The sequence below is a fragment of the Gadus morhua genome, chromosome 18 (assembly GCF_902167405.1).
Source record: "Gadus morhua chromosome 18, gadMor3.0, whole genome shotgun sequence".
Classification (NCBI taxonomy): domain Eukaryota; kingdom Metazoa; phylum Chordata; class Actinopteri; order Gadiformes; family Gadidae; genus Gadus; species Gadus morhua.
In genome coordinates, this window is record NC_044065.1 from 23,975,516 (window position 1) to 23,997,872 (window position 22,357).

At 44.7% G+C, this 22,357-nt stretch overlaps 1 protein-coding gene and 2 long non-coding RNA genes across 7 annotated transcripts in view; 2 read left to right on the top strand and 1 right to left on the bottom strand.

Moving 5' to 3' along the window:
- Positions 1-1,930: 1,930 nt before the first annotated feature.
- LOC115531409 (uncharacterized) lies at positions 1,931-2,929 on the top strand. Its single transcript, XR_003973886.1, has 2 exons — positions 1,931-2,609; positions 2,686-2,929. It is a non-coding gene; the product is annotated as an uncharacterized LOC115531409 (long non-coding RNA).
- Positions 2,930-10,907: 7,978 nt separating this feature from the next.
- LOC115531474 (uncharacterized) lies at positions 10,908-22,096 on the bottom strand. Its single transcript, XR_003973892.1, has 2 exons — positions 21,748-22,096; positions 10,908-11,553 (listed from the first exon to the last, which is right to left on the bottom strand). It is a non-coding gene; the product is annotated as an uncharacterized LOC115531474 (long non-coding RNA).
- LOC115531471 (MAGUK p55 subfamily member 3) overlaps positions 19,357-22,357 on the top strand; it is a 50,153-nt gene continuing 47,152 nt past the window's right edge. For 4 of the 5 annotated variants that reach the window (XM_030340769.1, XM_030340773.1, XM_030340772.1 and 1 more), the window contains exon 1: positions 19,357-19,494. The gene's annotated coding sequence lies outside the window, so the exon portion shown is untranslated. Of the gene's footprint in view, positions 19,495-19,874; positions 19,905-22,357 lie in introns of all 5 variants that reach the window. The other variant, XM_030340770.1, reaches the window with a different exon arrangement.

The following is a 22,357-nucleotide window of genomic DNA, read 5'->3' on the forward strand; positions in this document are numbered from 1 at the left end:
CAGGGTGTCCAAGAACCTAACCATGTGTCCAGAGCTGCGCTCTTTCTAGGATTTGCCAGCTACTACTACGACGTTTTGTGGAGGGGTTTGCAAAGCTGGCAGCCCCTTTACATCGCCTAGTAGCTCAACTCACTGGCACCAAAGCCAGGAAACCATTAGGTAGAAGCCTTCATGCTGCATGGACAGAAGAGTGTGAGCAGAGCTTCGAGGGGCTGAAGAAAAGGTTGGTGTCAACTCCAGTCCTGGCCTATGCTAACTTTTCATCACCCTTTATCCTTGAGGTTGATGCCAGCTACAACGGACTGGGTGCTGTACTGTCCCAAGAACAGCAGGGAAAGGTCAGACCTATTGCCTACGCAAGCCGTGGTCTTAAGCCAACAGAACGCAACATGACAAACTACAGCTCCATGAAATTGGAATTTCTCACCCTTAAATGGGCTATGACTGAAAAATTCCGGGACTATCTATTGGGACAGAAGTGTGTGGTGTATACAGACAATAATCCCCTCAGCCACCTGTCCACAGGCAAGCTGGGTGCTACCGAGCACCGTTGGGCTGCACAGTTGGCTTCCTTTGACTTTTCCATCAAATACAGGCCCGGTAAAAGCAACAAGAATGCAGATGCACTTTCCAGGCAACATCCACCAAGCATTCAAGCATCGGAGTATGTAGCTTCAGGCACATCAGTCCCGGAATTGCTACAACAGGTTGTTGTGGAGAATCGAGTGACCCAGGCTTCTGTTTCAGCTTTCCCTTGCTACTCCCCCCCTGACTTGCTTGGCTTACAGGAAGCTGATCCAGTAATCCGAGAGTTCCTGACGTTTTGGACCAGAAAGAGGGCCCCGGATGCAGCTGAGCGACGGCAGGCCTCCAAAGAAGTCCTGGTGCTGATCAAACAGTGGGACCGGCTGGTGGAGCAAGGAGGGGTGCTCTATCGCCGTGTCACCATCCCTAGAGGAGATGAAGTGCTCCAGTTAGTACTCCCTACATTGCTCAAGACACAGGTACTTCAGCAGTTGCACAATGAACATGGGCACCAAGGTGTTGAGCGAACAACAGAGCTGGTCCGTCTGCGGTGCTATTGGCCGGGGATGCACCACGACATCAAGCAATGGTGTCGGGAATGTGAACGCTGCCAGGTATCCAAACACACTCAACCTACTGCCTGTGCTTATATGGGTCACTTGCTAGCTTCACGTCCAAATCAGATCCTGGCCATCGATTTCACCATCCTGGAGCCTTCGAAGAATGGGGCAGAGAACATCCTGGTCATGACCGATGTCTTTTCGAAGTATACACAAGCCATCCCAACCCATGACCAGCGAGCATCCACAGTGGCCAGAGTATTGGTTAATGAGTGGTTCTGCAGGTTCGGTGTGCCTGGTCGCCTCCACTCTGAGCAGGGCAGGAACTTTGAAAGCAACCTCATCCAGCAGCTCTGCCAGATGTACGGCATTGAGAAGAGCCGCACCACACCCTACCATCCAGCTGGAAATGGCCAATTTGAGAGGTTCAACCGCACCTTACACAACCTTCTCCGCACTCTGCCCATCACCAAAAAGAGAGACTGGTCCAGCTACCTGCCCCAAGTGACCTTTGCATACAATACAACAGCACATCAGTCGACTGGTGAGTCTCCGTTTTTCCTGATGTTTGGCCAAGACCCACAATTACCTGTTGATTTTCTGTTGGGTAGAGTACAGGAACCTGTACCTGGCCACCCCCATGATTGGATCGTGGAACACCAGACCCGGCTACGTCATGCTTTTGAGGGTACAACCAGGCATCTGGAAGCTGCAGCTTCCCGGCGGAAGGAACTCTATGACAGGCATGTTCGTGATATCCCACTGCAAGAAGGTCAGCTGGTCTTCCTCAAAGACACCAGTGCAAGGGGCCGTCACAAAATTCAAGACATCTGGAGCTCAACAGTGTATAAAGTACTGAAGGCCCCTGGCATGGGAGGGTCTGTGTATACTGTGGCTCCGGTGCATAACCCCCAGCAGGTAAAGCATGTTCATCGTTCTCTCATAAAAGGCAAAGTGGATTGTGCTGTGGATTGTCCCCCCAGTGAACCCCCTGAACAGATGGGATCCATCTCAGCAGATGAGTCATCGTTTGATAGCGACTGGGCTGTAGTGACCTCTGAACCCATGGCTGTCCCAAGAAACCACCTACCAGCGCGGCCTGTCATCAGCACCCTCTCACCAAACCAAACTCGTGCTGTTGCTACATCTCAGCCAAGCGAAGGCCCAGCGTATTCAACAACTAGCACTGAAATTCCAAGCACCAGTGAGGCCTCCCTGAGAAGAACTACCCGTCCAACCGCAGGAAGACACCCAAACCTTCACCATTTTCCTCAGGTTGCTGGGAGTAGTGCTATTGGGGCTGCTAACTCTCTGATGCCCGTGCTTAGTGGCTGTGTGGTGTTTAGGCCATGGCAGTAAATGTAAATCGTCGGGCCGACGATTAAAAACCCAGGGGGTAGATTGTGGTGAACCTCAGTAGGGGTTGTGAATGCAACCCCATCTAAGCTCCTCCTCCTGCACCCAGGTGCAGATAAAAGGGCCAAGATGGCTAAAGTCAGCCTCTGTTGGTTGCCTCCTAGGGTGGTGAGTAGGGTCCCCGCTTTCTAATAGTTGTGAGTTCCCATTTGAACTTTTATTAATTAGTGTCTCTTGTTTTTAGGATCCCCTGCTGCTGTTTTGTATGGTTTTAGTTGTTCTGGTTAGCTGTTTTGTTTTGGTTCCGTTTGCTATTTTGTTTTGGGTGCTTTGGTTAAGTTAGCTTTTGTGTTATTTTCCCTTTTCTGTTTCATTGTTTGACCTTTGGTTTGCTGGGTTACTTAACCCCTGTTTTGCAGTTTGGTTTGGTGAGGTTTTGCTCCTGTTTTCTTTATTTAGTTATTGTAATAAAAGAAACGGTTAATATAGTTATTGTCTCTGCCTCTTTAGTTCTTGAACCTGTGTCCTTATTATTTCTGTAATATCATAGTTTAACTTTCTTTGTTCTATATTTCCTGGGGTGTAATTCCCCAGGTGGCGTTGTCGGTCCCCCTTTAGTTATTTCCCCTGAGCCCCGCCACACATATATGTACTAAACATTTTGATGCACTAAGCACATTGATGCTGGGCCATTATATGCTACTTCTATAGGTATTGTAGGCTATTATGTCTTTTGTAAGTAGCTTTGGATATAATAAACATCTGGTAAATGTACCGGTAATGTGATATTATTTAATTTTGAAATAAATTAGCTTTTAATTAAGAGTACATTTCCAGACTAAAATTGTATTAATTTGCTCTGATTTCATACAGGTTGAGTTCTGCAGAAATCACTTTTCTCAGAGAGTATCGCGAGGTGATGAACCTTTGGTAAAGGCGTTGAACATCTTGCAGTCAGAGACCAACACGCACATGGGGTGGCTCCTTCCAGTGATTTCACAGCTGTCCACGAAGCTCAACAATATGGAAAGCTCCTCAAAGATTTGCCTGCCACTCATCAGAGCAATTCAGGATGGTGTCTCCAGACGCTTTGGTGAGATGCAGGAGGACCCAGAGCTCATTGCTGCTGCCATCCTCCTGCCTAAATTCAAGAGCAACTGGACTGACAGAGCCGATGTCATTGAAGCAGGTATAATCTCATTTTTTGACACTACGCCGTAATTATGCAGACATAATCTTTTGACATTATTGCCCCCTAATTACTTGTGTTTCTACATTATTTGTGAGTATGTGTGGCCCCGCTCCACTTCTACACACTCACTCACACACACACACACACTTGCGGCTGAGCATACAAAAAGTGATCATCCTGTATGGCTGTATTGGAGAAAAACTCCAAGTGCAGCACAGTAATTGTCCTAGTGCAGAGTGCAGATTCCTAGAGCAGAAAAGTTGTTCCTGATTGTTGGGGTGGGGTTATCCACCCAGGCATAAGAATCCAGGTAGAAGCATGGGTGGTGGGGGTGGAAACAGCGACGAGAGGCATGCATGAATTCTGGAAATAAATTACTAAAAATTGTATTGTGATTTCTGCATTTGTATAAACTCCTCTTGTCTAATTAATCAAAACATGTCAGAAATACTCAATATGTACATATGCTGTGTGTTTGGCTCTCAACAGGCCTGACCTATGTGAGGCAGCACCTTGACAGGATGGCAGAGGTGGAAGAGGTCGTTGGGCAAACTTCATCTGATGATGAGGAGGACTTCTTCACATCCATGAAGGTCAGAAGATCACAAGGCACGGGAGAGCTGGATGGGTATCTTGCCTGTGCATCAAGTAAGATGGATCTCCTCCAGTCATTTCCACACATCAAGAAACTCGCCCTCAAACTCAACACAGGTCTGCCTGCGTCAGCTGCCTGTGAAAGGCTTTTCAGCTGTGCCGGCCTGCTTTTCACCCCGAAGCGCGCTAGGATGAACACAGTGAACTTTGAGAACCAACTCCTGCTCAAACTGAACAGGAAGTTTAGAGATTAATTCATAGTCCATCTAGCGTCTCTCTCTCTCTCACACACACACACACACAGAGCTCTCTCTCTCTCTCTCTCACTCACTCACTCACTCACTCACTCACTCACTCACTCACTCACTCACTCACTCACTCACTCACTCACTCACTCACTCACTCACTCACTCACTCACTCACTCAGAGAGAGAGAGAGAGCGCTCTCTCTCTCACTCACAGACAGCCACAACAGCCAACAAGAGTATTTGTTTGTTTTCTATTTCCATTGTTTATTTATGGAATGTTTTGAAACCGGTTCTTTTTTTTAAATATCTGCACTTTTGATGAGTCTCTTTAGGTTTTTCTATGAAGATGTTTCTGTGGAATGTTTATTGGTGAGTTGAAACTGAAATGAAACCACAGTCAGTGCACAAGCACTTTTTGCTGAATGTAGCACTATGTAGTTTATGTAGCACTTTTTTAAATAAAAAGAAATGTGTTTTGGAAATTATTTTACCGTGAGTAGTCATTTGGGGCTGCTCCCTTGCATGGGTGAGGCATAAATGCAATTTTGTTGTGTGCAGTGACTGAGCACTGTGTGCTGTGTCACAATGGGAATTTGCCAGGTGGGCTTTCGATTTCCCAGGTGGGCTTTTGCACATCACAGTAGAGGCAGAAAACACTGATTGTAAAAAAGTAACTTTTTACTTTTACTTAAAGTACATTTTAAATTATTTACTTTTTTACTTTTACTTGAGTAGATTTTTTTGACCGGTAAAATTTACTCGTACTTGAGTACAATTTCAACAGAGTAACAGTACTTGTACTTGAGTAAAATATTTTAGTACTCTTTCAACCTCTGGTTACTGATGATGTAAGTGCATAATTGTATGTTCCTGCTAGCATTAGCCTACTCTCTTCGTGTTTATGTTGATTAACATTATTGGTTAAATTCTAGTCATTTCCTCACGTACGTTTGCATCGACCTGTGCTAGCCTGTCTCCTACACTGTGCCACGGAGATTCGCATGTTCGGATCGTGGTGGTAGCTGGACATAGTCTCCTAGGCAATGCCTGTATTTTCCATTTGTGGTCTTAGAGCGCCATTTTGTGGTATATTTATGTAACTGCATTGTAATTCTAGTGTTTATAATACACTGAGTGCAGGTGATTGGTATAACAATTATTATTATTATTTCAGTTGTTTGCATAGCAAATCTGCATATTGCATAATAGTGAATTATATATTATGAATTATTAATATGTAATTGCACAATAGTGAATTATGTATTATAAATAATTAGTGGTGGGGGAAAAAATCGATTCACTTCAGTATCGCGATATTTTGTGTTCGCAATTATATCGATACAGTAGCGCGAAGTATTGCGATAGTTAATTATATAATTATGTGTTTTACTTTCGGGTTTTCTCTGACTTTACTCTGATAATATTACATTTCCATATTACAACCACAAGGTGGCGCTTGTTGCGGTGCTTTGATGACGTGCATTAAACAACAAATTAGGTGGTGCTTTGTTACCTTGCATTCAACAAATTTAAATGAAAATGGCTTCACCATCTCAACCGATTGTACACGAAGCTCCGTCTTCTTTTAAGTCGAAAGTGTGGCTACATTTCGGTTTTTATCGAAAATGTAATACTAGTAAAGACCTTGACATGCAGTTTGCCATCTGCAAAGAGTGCCGGATGAAAATTAAGTATTGTGGGAATACGACGAATTTGAGAGTGCATCTCACAAGGTACCATTTAGAGTTAGCGATAGCGACCCCTGAGGAACGACCCAAAGTTGTCCTACCCGCAAATCAACGCACCTTGGACCAAACTAAAGTGATAAAGTTACCTCAAAACTCCGAAAGGGCAAAGAAAATCACTGAGGCAATAGCCTACTTCATCCCCAAAGACTTACAGCCTTACAGTGTGGTGGAGAATGAAGGTTTCCAGAATCTGCTAGGCATACCGGAGCCCAGGTATGTGATCCCCTCACGTAAATATTTTACCGACACTGCCATCCCCAAACTCTACAGCGAAGTCAAAGAGGAGGTAAATGGAACTTTAAGTTTAGCCGAAGGAGTTGCTATAACTTGTGACGGTTGGTCATCAAGAGCTACTGAATCCTACATGACCATAACGGCGCATCACATCACGGATGAATGGCAGCTTTTAGCTCATGTTCTTCAAACCAGGGCGATGCATGAGAGTCATACCGGGGCTAATGTGGCTGAGGTGCTGAAAACGGCAACCGAAGAGTGGGGCATCTCTAACAAGCCGATTGTTTTGGTAACGGACAATGCGTCCAACATGGTAGTGGCTGCGCAGGTCGGGGGCTACCTTCACGTGAAATGTTTTGCCCATACCCTCAACCTCGCCTCACAGCGCGCACTTAAGCTGCCTGCTGTCGCTAGGTTACTGGGAAGAGTCCGGAGAATAACCACTTTTTTCCACCGCAGTACAATCGCCAACTCCATGTTGGAACAAAAACAAAAGCTCCTGGACCTCCCCACACACAAGCTTAAGACCGATGTTGTGACCCATTGGAACAGTGGCTACGAAATACTTCAGCGTTTCTTGGAACAACAACCAGCGATCTGTGCTGCTCTGTTGTCCTCTGACGTCAGGCGGTCAGGAAGTGATATTTGCACCCTCAACGAAAATGGCATTACAGACGCTGAGGACATAATGCAGGCACTTCGACCGATGTTTGTAGCCACGAAAATAGTTTCAGAGGAGAAGAATCCCACTTTGTCCATCATTGCTCCAGTGCATGCAAAGCTGCTAAATGACACACATCAGGCAATGGGGGACAAACCAATTGTGAGGGACATCAAACAGGCAATAAATCAAGATCTGCAGAAGAGATATAGCACTGTTGAGGAGAAAAACACCCTCCACACAGCATCGGCCCTGGATCCACGATTTAAGTCACTGCCTTTCCTGACCCCAGATGACATCAGTGCCACATATTCCAAACTGGTTGTGGAGGCAGCCAGCCTTCAGGTAGGCTTTAATGAACTACTAGTTTATTATTTAGTTATTATTTTAAAATATCATAAAGGAGTTTACAAATGATTTATTATTTATTTATTAAAACCAAGCCTATGTTCATCTGGCTACTTTGGGTTATTTTCTTACATCTGTTTTAATTGCATTGAGCATTCCACAGCTATTCCAAACCTGAGATGTTTTTTCTTTTAACATCAAATGTTTCTCTATAGCCCACTATTAGGCAAGAAGAGACCAGCAGTGCCTCTGGAATAGAAATGGATGGACAGGATCTTGAGGTGCTTGAAGAGCCACAACCTAAAAGAAGATCTGGGCTAGCTGATTTACTGGGAGAAACATTTTCTACCACAGCCCCACTAAAGTCAGCATTTTCCCAAGCTGAAGAGGAAGTGAAGAGATACCAGGAGGCTTCTCCACTGCCACTTTAAGAAAACTCTCTCAACTGGTGGAAAGCTCATGAGAAAATGTATCCTTTCCTGGCCAAACTCGCCAAAAGATACCTGAGCATTCCAGGCACAAGTGTGTCTGCTGAAAGGGTTCTGCTGTTCTCCACTGCAGGGGATATAGTCACAGCCCAGAGGAGCACTTTAACATCTGAGCATGTTGACCAACTGCTTTTTCTGAGCAAAAATGCCAACATTCCAAAATTAATTTAACATTTTGGTTCATGACCTTGCAGCCAACTAGACTGGACTCTAGCAGTTCACATTTTTGTTTATTTTTCTCAAGTTGATCGAAGCACTGAGTTACTCTTATTTATATGAGTATTCTAAGGTTTATGTTACTCTATTAAGTCTGCTTTGTGTTACTCTATTGTATTTAAATAATTTTAATTTATGTGCTGGGAGCTCAGCGTTCATGTGAGAGGTCACCTATTCCGAAATAATTACAACGGTCCTGTGTCCTGAATGTTCAAGGACAAAGTTTTGCACTACCCTCCTAAGTTTTTGCACTGTTGTTCACATAATTAAATGTGCCATTTGAAGTGAGTTGAGCAGTCTTTTTTTCCTCTTTTTTTGTAATGTCTTTGAATAATATGGGGAACATGAATCGCAATATATCGCAGAATTGAATCGCAATACTTGCTGTATCGCAATATATTGAGAATCGCAATAATATTGAATCGTCGCCCAAATATCGCAATAATATCGAATCGTCAAATTTTTGCCAATTCCCACCCCTATAAATAATGAATAATTACTATGTATATTGTTAAATATTAAGGATATTGGTACAGGTTGCTATTATGTATATTTATTTTCTGTGTTCTGTGTTTCTTTATTCTACAGAAAGCCAAACTTTAATTAATAATAACTAATGAATTATGATATTTTTAATACGGTAAATAATAAAACAAAAAAACAGTAACGGGATGATTTTGAACTCAGAAAACTATCTTCCAAAGACCATCACACTTACTAGTGTGCCACGCACATGCCTATATTTTCCACTAATCATCCTCGGTCATTGTCTGTTTTTTAGCAGCAAGAAAAAAGGACAAGGGCAGTCCACCCCAGGCGAAGGAGTGCCAGTCGCAGGGAGCCGACTAAACCGACTCGTCCTAGTCGGGGCCTGATTCTTCCCACTCTTCTTCCGACTCTTCTTCCGACTCTTCCTCCGACTCTTCCTCCTCGGATGAGGGACGGAAGAAGAAGAAGAAGAAGAAGAAGAAGAAGAAGAACAGCAGGGGAAAAGGACGGAAGCAGGGGAAAAGGGCAAAGAACCGGAAGGGGCAAGGTGTTTACCAGCGAGGTAATAAGAATATACAGTGGCGGGGGAAAGTGTACAGTCATCATATAGTCATCATACATTTTTTAAAAAGCAAGACATTGTGGAAAAAATAAAAAAATAAATAAATAAATAAATAAATAAACATAAGCAATAAGAAATAAATAAAAAAAATAAAAACAGTGATCAGTTAGACGTTGTGTGCGAGTTTGAACAAGTGAGTTTTGAGTTGTGACTTGAAGGTTGAAATGGTGTCTGACTGTTTTATGTGTGGGGGGAGGGAGTTCCAGAGCCTGGGTGCTGAACAGCTGAATGACCGGGCACCCATTGAAGTGAGTCGTGATGTGGGGATACATAGTAGTCCAGCAGAGGTTGAGCGGAGGGAGCGGGAGGGAGTGTATTCTTGGAGGAGGTCGCAGAGATAACTGGGGGCTAGGTTGTGGAGAGCTTGTAGGTGAGGAGTAGGGTTTTGTATTGGATGCGGTAGTGTACTGGGAGCCAGTGAAGTTGAATGAGGACAGGGGTGATGTGGTCAGATGATTTGGTGCGGGTGATGATCCGGGCGGCTGAGTTCTGAATGATCTGCAGTCTGTTGATAAGTTTGGTGGGGAGTCCGGTGAGGAGGGCGTTGCAGTAGTCTATGCGTGATGTGACAAATGAGTGAACTAGGATTTCAGCGCTGGATTGGGTCAGTGATGGGCGGAGTCTGGCGATGTTGCGGAGGTGGAAGAATGCAGTCCGGGTGATGTTGTGAATATGGGGTGCGAATGAGAGGGTGTTGTCCAGGATGACGCCGAGGCTCTTGACTTTGGAGGAGAAGGGTACTGGGAATCCATCGATAATTATGAGTGGAGCTGGGGTGTGTTGTGATTTAGTGAGGGTGGATTTGGATCCGATGAGCAGGGCCTCGGTCTTGTTTCCATTGAGTTTCAGGAAGTTCCTGATGATCATGATGACCCATAAATGGTGAGCAGACCATCAACACATGCCTTATAAAGGATATTATGAATCATTACTAACTCATTGAAACCTGCTTGCTTAATCATTTGTAAAATGTGAGCAGACCATTATTATATACCTTATTAATGATCTTATAAATAATTAGAAAATGGTTTGAAAAATGTTCATACAAACATGACTACTCGTTTACAAATAGCTTGCTAATGTCCTTATAAATGACACTTGCTTGAAGGGCTGTGGCGAAGGCAGCCCCTCCCACTGCAGATGGGTCTGGGAGCCATTCCGCTATGTCCTTAATGTCACTGGGTATCCATGCACGGAAAACGTATGCTGGACTGCCATCCTGGGAGTTCCGTACTTCGATCATGGGAATTGTCCATCCATCACGTCCCCATGTTGAGGAGTTGGGGAGAACGCCATTCCCTGGTTCCTCAAGCGGCTGGCGACGGGTTCCCGCTAGGTCGGTGTGGCCGTCGCCTGCTGGAATGATTGTGGAGCTTTCCCCTGGCTACGAGTTGCAGGCCTATCTTCTTTCGCGCTGCGAGCGGGGGCTTTCTCCTCTTCTTCGAGGTCAGGGTAGAGATTGTCTGATGAGGCGGCTTCATGGGCGTTGTCATACGGGGGAGGAGAAGGGGGATTCGCACGCGGTCCGCCGGTGCAGTCCAGGTCCGGGTCTATATCTCGGGTGACATTGAGATTAAAAATCCCTACACTCTCTACGCTCTCTGTCCCTGTCTGATTTTTTTTTTCTATCCTGGCCCTCTCTTTCCCACAAATAAAATGCACACCAACATAGTTTGGAACTTTTCTTTTTCATTTCTGACTCCCAACAATCGTCTCTCTAACTCCTGTAATCGTTTTAAGCTAAAACTCCCCATTTCAGGAAAGCACAGTTTGCACCAATATTTTAAACCCTCCAGAGCCGCTTCACCATGCTTCTCCAACATCACCTTTGCAGGCCCCGTTATCTCAGTTTTTCCAGATTTGTTCCCCATATTTTTAGATCCGTACACACTATTAATTATTATCTAATATCAGTGTAACCTTGTTACTGCACATATATATATTTATTAATGAATACCTATTACATTTATATACCGTTCCTGTAACAGATTTTATTTGGAAGCTTTAAACAGTATTGTGATCTCACCTGCTCGAATTCTTTTTCCTTTGGATACCGTACTGAAGAACCCCTACTCCATCCCCCACAGACATCCTTTCCTCGACCCCATTAGGCTGGTTACAGTCACCTGGAGGCGAGGTAGAGCTTTGGGACTGAGGCCGAATCCTCAGACCTGACTTGGCAGACACCCAGGGATTTTTCACGGGATCTTCAGGTTAGGTATCCCGACGAGCCCCCAAATTGTCGTGGCAACTTCTCTATCAAAGTTTGCGTCTAAGACAGATGAGATATTTAAATGCAAAAAGCACACAATACTGTAGACAATTAGTTGTTATATTTGTAATAAAAGTATGAACAAAGATACATCACAACATGCATCAATAAACAATAAAACGGGCATACATTACAATAATCTGAGGCCTCAGATGGGAGTTCTCCGTGCGTGGTACTTCATATACTAAAGGCACGCTTGGAAAAAGTCCATTGAAAAGTCCAATGAGTTCTTATTCACTTCGGTTGGGTTCTGGAGGGGGTGTGCCCCCCAATAAACCAAAAGCCTTTGTGTACCAGATGGTAATCTATACAATTGAAGCCCCCCCCCCCTAGACTAAGGTGGGGTCGGCGGCCGTGCAATGCAACCCTCTGGCTTTGTTGACGCTAGCCAGAGGGTCGAAGAACAGGCCCATACATCAAAGCATTGCTTGGAAGCTGATTACAACACACGAAAGATAAAGAAAGGGCAGGCAATCAAAATGCATCACTCGACCCTTGACGGTTTACACTTTAGATGACCCACAAGGAGTAGAACGTAGGCACTTTATTAAATTACACAGAATAGGAACAAAACTTAAATTCATACATAGACCAAAACAATACAACATGTGGATTTTCCATCACACCTGGTATGACCAAAAAGCACGACACAGGGTGCTACAGCCAGGTCAAAAGGTCATGCTCTTGCTTCCAACCTCCAGCAATAAGTTGCTAGCCCAATGGCAAGGTCCTTACTCCGTTGCCAGACAAGTTGGACCCGTCACCTTTGAGGTGAGGAGAAAGGCATCAAAGGAAAGGCATCCCAGGTATACCACATCAACCTTCTAAAGGAATGGAGGGAGAGGAAAGGATCTGTGGAAGGAACTGACGTCCAGGACAGTCGAGGACTTGCTTGGAACAAGGAGTTACGAGTGGAAAAGGTGATGTTGGCACGGGAAGTGGAAATGGAGGATGCTGAAGAGGATGCAGATCTAGCCATGCTTACTACATCACAGAAACCTGACGTGAGTCACTTGCCTGCACAACCAGCCCTTGAACTCTTGCAGGTGTGTGAGGAGTTCCCAGACCTTTTCAGTGGAAAGCCCGGGAAAACTCCACTAAACGAGCATGTAATTCGGTTAAAGAACCCTACCCCTATCCGTCAAAAGCCCATACAGGGTGCCTGAGCGAATGACGGAACCCCTCAACAATGAGATACAAACCATGCTGGATCTAGGAGTGATCGAACCCTCAGACAGTGAGTGGTGTAATCCCATCGTTCTTGTTCCAAAGAAAGCAACACCATACGATTCTGTAATGACCTACGCAAAGTGAATGCAGTTTCTAAATTCGATGCTTATCCTATGCCACGAATTGATGAACTCCTGGAGAAACTTGGCAAAGCTGTGTTCATTACCACCCTTGTCTTGTGTAAAGGATATTGGCAAGTGCCTTTGGAGAAGGAATCAAGGGAGTACACTGCCTTCCGTGGCCCGAAGGGTCTCTATCATTACACAGTCATGCCGTTCGGACTCCATGGAGCCCCTGCCAATTTTCAGCGGCTTATGGATCGAGCTCTGCAGGGATGTGCCGTATCTTGATGACGTGGTGGTCTTTAGTACTTCCTGGGAAGACTATTTGATTCACCTGCGTCAGATCTTGCTCCGGATCCATTCCGCTGGCCTCACACTTAACACCAAGAAATGTGAGTGGGCCAAAAGGGAGGTTTGTTATCTGGGCTACCATCTTGGCAATGGCCAAATACGTCCTCAGGTGGACAAGGTGTAGGCAATCCGAGACAGTCCTAGACCACGGACAAAGAATCAAGTCCGTTCATTCTTGGGGCTTTCTGGGTGGTACAGGAGATTTGTGCCACATTTCTCTACCATCACAGCTCCTCTTGTAGATCTGACTACCAAAGCATCCCCTAACCCGGTGAAATGGTCAGAAAAATGTGAAACTGCCTTCTCCAATCTAAAAGCCATCTTGTGCTCTTCCCCGGTCTTGCAAAGTCCTGACTTTAACCAAAGTCGATGCCTCTGGTGTGGGCCTGGGAGCCGTCCTAGCACAAGGAAAGGAGGGTGAGGAATGCCCTCTTCTCTATTTGAGCCGTAAACTTCATCCCAGGGAAACTAGGTACTCTACCATTGAAAAGGAATGTCTTGCCAACAAGTGGGCATTGGACAGCCTACGGTATTAACTTCTTGGACGGACCTCTGATTTGGAAACGGACCACCGGGCATTGAGCTGGATCAACTCCATGAGGGATAAGAATTCCCGTGTCACCAGATGGTACTTGGCATTACAGCCATATTGCTTCAACATTAATCACAGAGCGGGAAACACGAACTTGCTTGCCGAATTACCTGTCCCCGCCTTCCTGAACTTGCATTTCCTGGAGAGGAGGGAGGTGATGTGACAGTTTGACCACTGTCCCTGTCTGTTTAACTGCCCATCAATAGCGCGCATTGATGGATAATGCATGAACAGCAAAACCTTCCAGCTACAATATACATACAAGCTCTTTATTCAAGTAACAAACACTCACTAACAATCTCTCCCTCTCACCATGGCTCGGTAACTGCAGACTAAAAGAGTCAGGGTGGGGCTGAGGGGTTTAAATATGGTGTCAAGAAACACCTGCTGCCACTGATTGGCACAAATTGGGCAAAAAACATTGTCCCTTGTGTCAAGGGGGACACTGAATTCTTCAATCATTGACATTGGACATTAATGAGCGACAAGCTTAAATGCACTAGTGAAAATCACTGATCTAAAAGATGATATGTATGGATTCAGACACGTCACCAGCAGCCCAAGGTTTCCGCAGAGTATTGGTGAAGCGGAACGGGCAGTACAGACTTTCAAAAATCTGCTGAAGAAGGCAGCAGACCCCTACTTGGCTCTACTCGCCTATAGAGCCACGCCCCTTCAGAGTGGGTAAAGTCCAGCTCAACTCCTTATGTGTAGGCATCTTCGCACCACAGTGCAAATTCTTCCCACTCAGCTAGGTCCTACTTGGTGGATCTACCCCAGTGAGACGCAACCGCAGTCACCTGATACCTCTACATACACCTAGAAAAGACAGAGGTTTCCAACACAGCAAATACCAGCGACAACTCCTGAGCAGGCTCCTGTGATACCTGCTCTGACAACGCATGTTTCACCTACAGAGACTCCCACTCTCAGAACCAGGTATGGGAGAGCTATAGTCGCACCTGGTAGACTTAACCTCTGATCTAAAACGAAATAAAAAAAAAAATACTGTGTTACTGTGTACTGTAACAGTATTTTATTTTGTTGTTAAAACAATCTGCCTTTATTTACTTTGTTCTTCCTTACAGGGTTCAAAGAGGGACAGATCTTTCAACAAAGAGGCAGAATAATCCTCTAAGGTCTGATGAGACAAAGGCAGTCTACCCTTTGTTCTCTAGAAAGGGGAGATGTGGTATTATTGCACTTTAGTTCATAATAATAATGACGTGATAGGAACCTATGTGTTGAGGGAAGGTTTAGCCGGATGCACGGGAAGTGTTGATCACGTGATACTAGGGAATGCTGCGATTCATTCAATAAAGTGGTAGCCAGTTAACAGTGAACTTGCGTGCGTTATTATTCAGTAAACACGACAGTACGGGCGTGCGGGAGTGAGAGAGAGCACACCCGCCATGGTGATGTTTGGCTTGTTGTGGGCTGTCTGTCAGCATCCGCCGGGTTGGACGGTGTGCTTTGTGTATGTGTTCAATGTATATCTGTCTGGTCGTATTTGCGGTAGATTGATGGTTAAATAATGTCACAGCACGATCGGTCATACTTGCAGGCACTCATTTGCAAGCGCACTGATTGCTGTCCGATAGGCTAAGTTAGCCCATAGCTAGAATTATGCGGGAGTATGTCTATGTTCCCCGGGTCCTATAGTTCCCGGGGAACATAGGGACCCTTTTTTTAAAAAATGCTCCGGTCCTGTTACTTTTCCCACCATTACTGCCAAACTCTGGCCGAGATAACACCACCATTGCATGTCCTTTACCTTTGTGGAAGAGGGCGGAGGGAAGAGCGTCGGAGAACCCGACGCAGACTATTCATAATATTGTAATGACCACGGAAGAGGCAGTGAATGAAGATTAGACAGAGATTATTAGATAGGCCTACCTAATAAACCGTTAGAACACACAAGACCGGGAAACCATAGCAACGCCGGTAAACAAACCCCGAGAAGCCCAATCCCTACGAGAGCTCCCCGCGCTACGGCCATCCGGAGGCGCACAGAGCTTTTGGCCGTGATATTATGTATACAATTATATTATATTATAAACTATTATATGTAGAGCTCCGGGAGTCGCAAACGGCAACAACCACTTTCTCCTCCATGCTGCAGTTCACCCCGGACTGCACTGCAGTGAGTTGGCCGGTTGAACGCTGATTGGCTGTGACGTTGCACATGTCACTCAGTGGCCACGCTGTTGAACGCTGTTTGGCTATCATCATGCGAATGTCGCGTCAAATATTAAATATTTTTAAAGATTGATAGATTGCGGGGAACATAGGACCCTTTTCCCAGAAAAGGGTCCTATGTTTCCCGCAACAGTGGGGAGCATAGGACCCTTTTTCAGAAAAAGGGTCCTATGCTCCCCGGTATGTATTGCTACAGGGGAACATGGGACCCTTTTTAAGAGAAACGGGGAACATAGGACCTATTTTTAAAAAAAGGGTCCTATGTTCCCCGAGCGGGGAACATAGGACCCGGGGAACATAGGGATGACCCCCATTATGCCTTCTATTTCTAGATCTTCTGACTAAGTTTACCGGTACTTACGACATAATCGCTGTCACTAGATATAAAGAAAACGTTGACTGTCACTCGGTGCTATTCACTGACAGTAAAAATGAATAAAAGTGTCGTTATTGTATGCACTGCTGTTCATTGACTAGCTCCAGCGCTCGTTGCTGCGTTGCTAAATGATCGCAACTCTCCACTCATTCTCCTCTGACCATGCATTTAATTGGCTTTGACCGCGATCAGTTCTCGGCAATTTCTCATTCGCCCTCTCACGTCTGACAGGTTCGAAATGATACTGCTGTGGGCAATGATTTGTGGTTCTTGTCAGACGCCATAGTTCTAGTACTAGGCTGAGGCTACCTTCCACCACGTCTCCCCAACGTGACGTCATTGCCGAATGGCGTTAGAAAACACCTGTTACTGCCCAAGACGACAAAAACTGGACTTTAACACTATTTTGGAGACATTTTATAAATGATACACATATTTTGAGTACTTTATGTACTAATTAATCAAAACTTCCGGTTAACCTGCACGTAGGCCTTAAAGATGTTCCGGCTTCATGGCGCTGTTAGCTAGTTTCTCTCCACAGAAAAAGCACAGTGCCATGGGTGGGTCACAGCTTGAGGACGTGAATCCCATGGAAACATATTCCTCTGAATATAGACAGAATTTTACCGGCTGTATTTTTGCCTTCTTTACCACTTGTCCTTCTGTATTTTCAGTAGCATTACAACTGTGCTTTATCCACCATCCTTTGAGTTGTCAAGGCAACAGTGACAGACAGTTGATAATATGTGGCGCGTGCCAGGTTTGGTCATAACATCCTCCTGGTACGGGGTAAACTCTGGGTTTTTAGGGTAATGAAATTGAATAACCTTCTGAATATAAATCTTTGTCAACTTATATTTTATTTAAAATTTCGGATGAATGCTATTTTTAAATATATGTATTCTTCCCACGTACCCCCTGGAGTGCCTTCAAGTACCCCCAGGGGTAAACCTACCCCTTTTGAGACCACTGCTTTAGAAGATCGTTCTAAATATCGTCATTGCTGAGCAATCTCGCATATTATTCGAAAACGTCGAGCAATCGTGTTGAGATATCCTGATGCTGTCAGCAACTGTCTGCCCACTATCGTTCCATGGTTCCAAATAGTGCAATGTTGTGTGCGCAAATTTTATACGGTCTACGCATAGTTATAGATGGAGGAAGTTTCCATGGGGATAGATTCAGACTGCCAGGGTCTATATGTTATATTACACAGTCCTTATGTTATATTATACAGCCTATGTGTTATATTATACAGTCTATATTTTATGTTACACCATCTATGTTATATTACACAGTATATATTTAATATTACACGTCTATGTTATTTTAGCCACCACAAGAAAGAAATAGAAAATGTATTTACGCTAGATATGAAGGGTTTTGGTCAACGCGTCAACACATACCATCCAAACTAATAATATGGTTGTATTGTGTATTGTTCTTTGACATTGTATACTAGCTACAAAGAAAGTTATAGTGCTGCATAACTAAGTAAAGGAAACAGCTGGACAGGAGGGCAGCGTTGCCATAGGAATCAGAAGAACAAGGTAATATAATGTCAATTGAGATATTCTGCTAACAGGAAAAGCAGGCATGAACAGGAGCGAAAACAATGAGCTGAGCTAAGAGAGTATACATGGGGAATGAAAGCAGTGTTGTTTGTATCAGATGAACTCATGTTATAGGTTTATGGAGTGCTGTTATTCAACCATACCTTTTGTTTTGTAGTCTAACACCCTATCCACTATCCTGCCACCTATCATCAACCACTGTTACTGCTGGGGATAACTTATCCCATAAAATGAACCTACTAAGCCTTGTCACCTGCGGACTTGACCGGTACACACATACACAATCTATCTAGCCTCAGTGCCTGCATATCCATACATATATCTTTACCCTATACTGCAGTAATGAAGCTATAGCAAAAGGTTCAGACTGGAAGGCTACATGCCCTTTGAAAGAATTGTTCTGCACCCTTTGACGCTGCAGACCTCAGCTTGACACACCTTAAGTAAATGCAAAGCCCGTATCCCCATCTCCACTCAGGAAGAACTCCATCTGACCGATCACCATGGTACTGCTGCTCTTCTCTGTGTCATCTGACCCCCCCCTCCCCAACCCCATGGTCATCTATCTCCACATCAACTCCAACCTTTAAATACTTTATTGCATTCATGGAGTCCTATCGACGATTAGATTAATAATAAATTATCATTCTGGATCCAAACAGTCTCTCCTGATTGAGCTGTGTGTTGGTCACCCTCTCTGCTCTCTTCTCTCCGTCTCCCATAACTAGAGGTCCTCTGCAGCATCAAGAGCCCCACTCAACCGCTCTCTACCATGCCTGAAACTAGAGATGGGTGGGGAAGGAGAGGGAGAGAGAGGGAGAGAGAGGGACCCAGATAGAGAGAGAGAGACACGAGACCGAGAGAGACCGAGAGAGGGGGAGAAGGGGTGAGCAACGGTAGTGGTTGATCGACAGAGGGGATGAGCAACATGGAGCCTTGCACGCTTGAGATACAGAGAGAGAGAGAGGAGACGAGAGAGAGAGAAGAGGAGAGGAGAGGAAGAGAGAGAGAGAGAGGGGGGGGGGGGGGGGGAGGAGTGAGGAGAGAGAGAAAGGGGGGGGGGGAGGTGTGGGGAGGAGAGAGAGAGATAGAAAGAGAGAGAGGTTAGGGGAGGAGAGAGAGGATTAGAAAAGAGAGAGAGGTAAAGGAGGAGACAGAGGGAGAGGGAAGGACGAGAGAGAGGGAGAAAAAGGGGGGGTCATGGTCCGTGGTTGATCAGAAAGGGGGCGGAGCAATTTGTGTGCATTTGTGTGTGCAGTGTCTTTGTGCGGTGTTCCTGGGTGCGCGTGAATAGATAGAATTCCGGACTGGACCAATTAGGGGGAGTGGTTGTTTGAGCGAGGAAGGGAAAGGCACGCGTCTCAGCGGGATGGCCACGGAAGGAATCCATAAACAAAGAGGGGGAAAGAAAAGGAGGGAGGGAAGGAGGGGAGGAGGATGAGGAGAAGGGAGCACTGTACCAGAAGTGATTGGTGAGAGAGAACGCGGAGCGGCGTAATAAAGGAGGAGAGAGCGACCAGAGCCGCACATTGAGTGGAGACAACGAGGCTGAACCAGGTAGGGGGTCTGGGTGTGCTGCTGGGCGCCGTCAGGGTGCATCTCTCTGCTCCTGGATCAATCATGTCTTCTGGGCGGGTGCATCTTAAGCGTTAAGGTGCCTACTTTAAATCTATTACCCTGTGCACATGTTTCCAGAAAATACAAACGATGTAATTATATTTGAAAGATAATCCACTGTCTGGAAGATTGTGTTATTTATAAAGCTATATGTTAATACTGATGTAGAGGTCTCGCTCCTCGGTGTGAACGACGATTCAAACCCCACGTGACTGGACGTGACCTTTGACCATTATGTTGCTTGAAACAAATATACAACCTGATAACACATACTAGTGTTACATTATACTCATGGTGTCTTATCTTACATTCCTTTGCAGAATGCTGCATTGGAAATGAAACATTTCAGGGTATGTAAAAACATTTTCATTTCCAATACACTACTCTGCAAATGAATTTAAGATCCCAACATCACCACTTTTATCAAAATAAACTTGGGGCCATAAGGCTTTTCTTCATGTCACGATGAAGAGGAAGATGAGCTTGGAAGTCAGTGGGAGCTGTGGCTGATAAAACAAGGAATGGGGCAAAGAGTTCACTGTTTGGAAAAACCCCCACGCACGAACAGACACACACACACGCACACATGCGCGCACGCGCACAGGTGTGGAATGAACTGTGAAATGTTCCTTGGAGGCTCATGAATAGATCAGGATGGATCAGAATTAATATCAGAACAGAAAAGTATTGATGAGGCATACACTCCCCTTCTTATATTGACCCCCCCCCCCCCCCCACACACACACACACACCACACAACACACACACACACACACACACACACCACACACACACACACACACACACACACACACACACACACACACACACCACTCCAGTCAGAATAGGAGGCAGATGGTGTTGGTCATGTGGTCGTGACCTTGTCTCCATCCCTCTCATTGGAATTCAACGGCTGGAAATGAGTCTTGCAAACGTGTGTGTGTGTGTGTGTGTGTGTGTGTGTGTGTGTGTGTGTGTGTGGGAAGAGTTGATTTGACAGTAAGCCTCTCGCAGTGTGAGTGAATGTGAACTTGTGTGTCTCTCTGGTCAGAGCTCTGTCAGACATGCCTCTCTCTCCAAGACATGACTCATGAAGAACACACATCAGATGCTTTTATCATATCTGTTAACGTTATAATACGTTTGGTGCTTATGTTTTAGCCTGCGGGCGGCCCCAGTGGGAATCAAACCGCAAACCTTAACTGGAACTATACATGAGCTTGTATCAAAGAAACAAAACAAAATGAATCTTACAAATAAAAAAGCGATTTGAAATATAATGGAAATGCTGATCCAGAAGTCACCAGAACTCTGAGCAGCGTCTCGTAGTCACTGTGGATTGACCTGACGAGCAGATCAAGTTATTAGTTCATCATTGATCCGAACCGGAGGAAATAAAACTGAAAAGCTACTATATTTGTTTTTGTGTAGCTGTGAGAAGCACGTGTTAGATGGTTAGGTAGATAGATGGATCGATAAAGAGCGAGAGGATGGATATAGAGCTATAGGGCTGGTGAAGAGGCGATGGTGGTCTTGTGTGGAGGGTTCGAGATCAGCTTAACCTATGTAATCTGGGAAATGACTGGTGTGTGTGTGTGTGTGTGTGTGTGTGTGTGTGTGTGTTTTTTAATTCAGGCGGATTTACGTCAAAGTTCACATCAGGTTAGACGTGGATTAATAGCATAGCTTCAGTTAGCTCTATGCTAGGCCTACACAGTAGTATAGTTTGTTGCAGTGCAGGTATATATATGAAAATGCTGTGTCCTCTTATTTTTGCTGTATGGCGCTGAATCGACAAATAACAAACATAGCACTACGGCCAGATGCAACGTTGGCCACTATGAGGATGTAGAGAGACATGGGCTAAACACTATCGCCACACTTTGAAAAACACTTGGAACAGAACAAATAATTGAGTTTATGATATTATATTTTAAGAAATTTAAATATAACCATGAGTAATTTACGTCCTCACACATAATACAAATAATAATAATAATTATTATTATTATTATAATAATATGATTAATAATGATTATTTTTAAATAGTAACCGAAGACATGCATATATTATGTATTGACTTATCTCTGTGCCATTGGAAAGACATGCCTCTGTGTGTGTGTGTGTGCGTGTGTGTGTGTGTGTGTGTGTGTGTGTGTGTGTGTGTGTGTGTGTGTGTCATTGTTATCATACCTCTGCATGTGTTCATTGATAAATGGTGTATCTGATCATCATCATCTTCGCCCTACATCCACTAGGAAGAAAAACTGACTCACAGGCACATGACAGCCTGTCCATAATGCGCTGTGTTTTAGTGTAATGATATCCGTAATGATAATGGCTCCTCTCCCAGCTCATCTCTGTCCAAGGATTTCCAGGCTAGTTTTCATAATGAAACACCAGTTTTTCAGACGATGGGGCGATTATCCTTCAGACCCTGCAGTCGTACACAAGTACATACATTAGTGTCTCTCTATATTTCTACTCCCGTTTCCTCATTAACGTTCTGTTTTAGCTGCTGCTTGTGCTGGAACGTCATGTCCTATTCAAGATTCAACCTTTATTTAAACGTTATTCATTACAACAAGGACCAAACTTTGTCTTTTTACCTTTTCGACCAAACTAAAAGATAATAACTTATACTTATTTTTACAGCATGACATAAAGCTCTACTTATTCTCGTTTGTTTATAACAAGGCAGGAAGTCTGTCTAGTTTTTTTAACCCATGCCTAGATGTGTGGGGGTTCCCCAGAGCTGCTGTCACTGTTTATAAAACAGGGCTGCTTGGCCTAATAGAAATAG